General features: G+C 35.7%; 1 long non-coding RNA gene across 1 annotated transcript; it reads left to right on the plus strand.

Moving 5' to 3' along the window:
* The first annotated feature begins 2,396 nt into the window (after positions 1-2,396).
* On the plus strand, positions 2,397-5,223 carry LOC148763654 (uncharacterized). Its single transcript, XR_016025144.1, has 4 exons — positions 2,397-2,494; positions 3,143-3,226; positions 4,062-4,127; positions 4,872-5,223. It is a non-coding gene; the product is annotated as an uncharacterized LOC148763654 (long non-coding RNA).
* The last annotated feature ends 980 nt before the right edge of the window (positions 5,224-6,203 follow it).

The raw sequence follows: 6,203 nt of genomic DNA on the forward strand, positions 1-6,203 counted from the left end.
CAAAGGCATAAGTGTCTATAAATGGATTTTTTTTATCAATGGATGGCTTTCGCTTCACTGTTTTCAATGAAACAATCAAATTATGATTTGTGTTAATGAAAAGTGAAAAATATACATTTTTAAAATCATTTAAAAGATTACAAATCCATTTAAAGCAAGTAATTACGCTTTCGAAGGTATGAGTGACTATAAATGGACTTTTCATATCAATGGATGGGTTTTGCTTCACGTTTTTTGGTGCAAACATCCAATTAATAGTTGTTTGAACCTAAAATGAATAAAATTTGATTTAATATCATTTTTAAGATTATAACACCACTCAAAGCCAACAATTAGGCTTTCTAAGACATGAGTGACTATAAATGGACTTTTCTTGTCAATGGATGGCTTTCGCTTCACGTTTCTAGATGCAAACATCCACTATGATATGCTTTTAACCATAAATGAAAAAACTTTTGGTTTAAAATTATTTATAAGATATAAAACCACTTGAAACAAATACCTTAGCTTTCAAAGGCACTCGTGACAATAAATTGACTTTTCTTATTAATGAATGGATTTTTCTTCATGTTTCCCAATGCAAACATCCAATATGATCTAATTTAACTAAACTAAAAATGAAAAAATTCAGTTTAAAATCATTTATATGATTATAAATCCATCTCAAATGAGTAACTAGGCTTTCGAAGGCATGAGTGACTATAAATGGACTTTTGTTGTTAATGGATGGCTTTTCGCTTCACGTTATCCAATGTAAACAACAAATTATGATGTGTTTTAACTGTAAATGGAAAAAATTCAATCTAAAATGATTTATAAGGTTATAAAACGATTTAAAGTAGGTAATGAGGCTTTCGAAGGCATGAGTGACTATAAATGCACTTTTCTTGTTAATGGACGGCTTTCAATTTACGTTTCTCAATGCAAACATCCAATTATGATATGTTTTAACTAGGAATGAAGAACATTGGGCTTAAAATCATTTATAAGATTGTAAAATCATTTAAAACGAGTAACTAGGCTTTCGAATGCATGAGTGACAATAAGTGGACTTGTCAATGGATAGCTTTTGGTTCATGTTTCCTAATTCAAACATGAAATTATGATCTGCTTTAGCCAAAAGTGAAAAAAATTTAATCTAAATTCATTTATAAAATTATAAAACCATTTAAAGAGAGAAACTAGGCTTTCAAAGGCATAAGTGACTATAAATGGATTTTTTTGTCAATGGATGGCTTTCGCTTTACGTTTTTCATTGAAAAAATCAAATTATGATTTGATTTAACCAAAAGTGAAAAATATACATTTTAAAAATCATTTACAAGATAATAAAACCATTAAAAGTGAGTAACTAGGCTTTCGAAGGCATGAGTGACTATAAATGGACTTTCCATGTCAATGGATGGGTTTCGTTCCACATTTTTCGATGCCAATATCCAATTATGATCTGTTTGAACCAAAAATGAATAAAATTTTGATTTAAAGTCATCTATAAGATTATAACACCATTTAAAGAGAGCAATTAGGCTTTCCAAGACATGAGTGACTATAAATCAACTTTTCTTGTCAATGGATGGCTTGCCCCTCATGTTTCTTGATGTAAACATGCAATTATGATTTTTTTAACCAAAAATGAATAAAATTTTGACTTAAAATCTTTTGTAAGATTATAAAACTATTTAAAGCGAGCAATTAGGCTTTTGAAGATATGAGTGACTATAAATGGACTTTTTGTAAAGCCCGACCTTATAAAATACTATTCATGACATACATGTGATGATAGCATGATTGCATGCTAGGAGAGTCCCGAAAAATTTACAAAAGTCGGTATTGTACTTAGAGGTACAACAAAGTTTATTTAATCCTCGAACTAGATCAAATAGGAATTTTAAGGTGAGATTAAGAGTTTCATAGTTCATGGATGACTTAAAATGGTAATTTGGAGTTTGAGGATCAATTTGGAGTCAAATCGGAATTTTCACTAACTAGGGGCAAAATGGTCATTTGCCACCTGGGGACAAAATGGGAATTTTGGAAAAGATTTTTTGACCCCATTTGACTTATTAGAGTATAATTTGACTTATTGAAGTATGATTTGAGGTTTAGAAGTGAAAAATTTTAATTTCGGTATAATTTGGAGTATAGGGGTAAAATGGTAATTTTGCCACCTCAGGGGCAAAATTGTAATTTTCCACCACCAGGATATTTTTTCCAGCACATGGTCTTCCTTGTCTTCATCTTTGACCCTTGACTAAACATGTGGTGGAGATAAAATGTTTAAATTTTTAAAATTTTAAAAACGGGCCAATGACATGATGCCATGTGTCATGCCTTTATTAATTTATTATTTTCCTTTTTAAAAGGCACAAAATCAGCCCATCTTCCACCCCATGGCCGGCCAAACCAGCAAGAAGAGAGAGAAAACAAAAACAAAACCCTAGAGAGAGAAAATCAAAGAAAAAGTGTGAATTTTCAAGGAAATTAAGTGAAAAAGGTGAGTTTTTTTCTATTAAGCTTGAGTTTTCTTATTCCCAAGCATTTCTCTTTATTTTCCATGATTAAATTACATGTTTTCATGATGAATTAAATTCTGGAAAAATGGGTTAGGAGAGAGAAAGTTGTTGGATTTATTTGATTTTAATTTATGTTAGTGTTTTTAGTTAGTTTAGCATATTTAGAAACAAAACAACAAGAAAAGAATTTATTTTCTCCCCCAACCATTAATGGCTGAATTTACCATGTAGTGAGTGAGGATGAGTTTGATTTTATTCTAGGAGAATTGGTTAAGGAATGATGAATTATGAGCCTAGAAAAATAATGGGAATTTTCGGAGCAAAAATACGAATTTTTACCCACTAGGGGTATTTTCGTAATTTGCTGTTGGGACTGATAATTTGCACCACACTGAGGGACATTAAGTTAATTTGGGTGCAATTGAGGTATAGAAACTGAAAAGAATTAAATTGGAGTTTAAACGGACCCGTTAAGAATTTAATCGGGTGATAAGACGAATTAGGCCAATACCGGGTTTAAATAGTTACCAGTGCATTTTGCATTCCATATCATGCATTGGTAATCTAAATTAATTTAATTTTGATTTAGTACCAACTTGGTGAAACTCTCGATTTTGTATTGTGTCAAGGTGGTGAGTCCTCCGATAAAGGCAAGGAAATTGCATCCGAGGACCAGTAGACAGAGTGCTTCGAAAGTCTGCATTCTAGACATAGTGAGTAAACTTACTGTCATTTTAATTATCTAGGGTGGTTTTTAAATGCTTTCATGAATTCTATGGAAAAAGGAATTTAAAAAGATAAATTTTCATGTTTTATGAATAAGTGAGTTTCAATGAAATTAAATTATAAATTGTTTTGAAATTAATAGTGATTTTGAAAAATAGAGTACACGGAGACTGTTAATTGTGGCAATTTGATTGTTTAAATTAACTGGCTTATGATAAATCGAGCATGATTGGCTAGTTGGCAATTGTATTGAAATGCAAATTGTTTGGTTACCTTGAAAAACTACGAATTACAAAATTGCCATATCATGTTATTGAGTTTTATTATATGGTGGATTATATATTAATTAATCACTGCAGTAGGGGGTTTCTGTGGACCAGCCTTTTAGAGGGGCACGGTAAACCCCATTATATTCTTACCTCGAACGGAGAGGCGCGTAGGGTATCTCCTGGGGTAAAGTTTAGGGTTCACTTCACGCTAAACCACCACGTGAGGGGGAACTCAGCCAACGCCAAGGAACGGCTATGTTTTCAAAACAAAAACATGATTTATGTGAAATGTGAATTTTAATAGCCTTGGCGGTCTCGGTAGGATGCCTCGGCCAAGGTGTCCCCGAGAATGGATTTATGGCACAAGCCTAGATTTTTATGAGATTCATAAGCCTCTTTACGTGTTTCGAATAAAATGTGTTCTAATGCTATAACACAGTTTATGATGATTTACTTTATTGTCTCCATGTACTCAACTCTAGATGTTTAGGATGATGTTTGTTTACTCATTGAGATTTTATAATCTCACCACCCTCCTTTCCACCCATTTCAGGTTCAATATAGACTGTAGATAGCTGATCTCATCGAGGACTACAGTGGGATCTGCATTTTCCAAACCGTAGGTTCAAAGTCCTCTTTACTTTTGTTTATTCGGGGGCACTCTTGTTATTGTAAATTAAATTAAATATTTTGGCTTACTGTATTTAAGTATGTATAAATTTATTTAGCTTTTACGTTATAAAAATTATTCACGTATAACTCTATAAATATTGTTTTATAAGAAAATAGAATATTTTACTTAATATTTCTTTTATTTTCTTATTATATTCAAATAACCATAATTTCGTTTTAAATGAAGATTTTAGACTTTTAAACTCATTTTGAATATGAATTGTGTGTTTTGTACTTGTACATTACGTTTTAGCCAATTTTAAGATTTTTGAGAAAAATGACCAAAATACCCTTGTGAGACGAAAAATTAATATTTTATTTGTTTAAAGTTGGAAACAGCTTAAAATATTTTAGAACACGGTATTTGACAATGGTTGCTCACAAGGGAACAGAGAAACTTATAGTAAAGCCTTGCGGGGTTTCGGGTTGACATTCCGGGCAATAAGTGTCTACCGGGACACCGCGGCGGTTGTCACGGGCTCGAGGGGAGTACCGGGTCGTGACAATTCGATTGGTATCAGAGCTTTTGGTTTTCAAGATCAAAGTTTTTAGTTTTAAAGTTGTTTTAAATATTTACAATATCAGTGTGGCCCCGGATTAAGTTAAGTTAGGTTAGGTTGAATAGAATGCATGCATTTGCATATAGAGCCTAAGGTTACCTAAACTTGCTCGTATATTTTTTTTTATATAGATTATAATGCCTCCTCGACGCGGACGCCCACCTCTCACTAGATCGGTTGGGAGGGGAAGAGGTCGTTCCCAACGTCATCAGCCAGATACAGTAGAGGAGGAATCAGCTGCATCTACCATTCGGGCAGCACCTGCTGCTGAGCAGGCCGATAGTCCTCCACATCCTCCACCTCCTCAGCCACCTACTGGTATTCCCGCCATGCCTACTGAGGCAGCACAGGCATTGGCAGCTTTCTTTGCAGCAATGGCTGGTCAAGCTCAGACTGGTCAAGTTCCACCTGTAGTGCCTCCAGCTACTCATTTAGTTCCACCACCAATACAGGATGTATCCATTTCCAAGAAGCTGAAGGAGGCTAGGCAATTAGGTTGTGTATCTTTCACTGGTGAGTTGGATGCCACTGTGGCAAAGGACTGGATTAATCAGGTGTCCGAGACTCTCTCTGATATGGGATTAGATGATGACATGAAGCTGATGGTGGCTACGAGATTATTAGAGAAGAGGGCTCGTACTTGGTGGAATTCGGTGAAGTCCCGTTCCGCTACTCCTCAGACATGGTCCGATTTTCTCAGGGAATTCGATGGTCAGTATTTCACTTATTTCCATCAAAAAGAAAAGAAGAGAGAATTTCTGAGTTTGAAACAGGGAAATCTAACTGTAGAGGAGTACGAGACTCGTTTTAACGAGTTGATGTTATATGTGCCGGATCTGGTGAAATCTGAGCAAGATCAGGCCAGCTATTTCGAGGAAGGGCTCCGTAATGAGATCAGAGAGCGAATGACAGTGATTGGTAGGGAGCCACATAAGGAGGTGGTACAGATGGCTTTACGGGCTGAGAAGCTCGCGACTGAGAATAGAAGGATTCGGACTGAGTTTGCAAAAAGGAGGAATCCTGGTATGTCTTCTAGTCAGCCAGTAAAAAGAGGCAAGGACTCAGCGACTTCAGGGAGCACTACTTCTGTTTCCGTGACATCTCCTCGACCTCCATTTCCACCATCACAGCAGAGACCTTCGAGGTTTAGCAGATCTGCTATGACTGGTTCTGGGAAGAGTCTCGGAGGTTTTGACAGATGCAGAAATTGTGGGAATTATCATAGTGGGCTATGTAGAGGGCCAACAAGATGTTTCCAATGTGGACAGACGGGTCACATTAGGAGTAATTGCCCACAGTTAGGACGAGCCACTGTAGCTGCATCATCTCCACCAGCTCGCACAGATATACAGAGGAGAGATTCTTCTGGGTTACCACAGAGACAGGGAGTAGCCATACGGTCTGGTGTGGAGAGTAATACCCCGTCACATCCACCTTCGAGACCACAGACTCGTACCGCGACA

This window comes from Theobroma cacao, chromosome 3 (assembly GCF_053813885.1).
Source record: "Theobroma cacao isolate CCN51 chromosome 3, ASM5381388v1, whole genome shotgun sequence".
Classification (NCBI taxonomy): domain Eukaryota; kingdom Viridiplantae; phylum Streptophyta; class Magnoliopsida; order Malvales; family Malvaceae; genus Theobroma; species Theobroma cacao.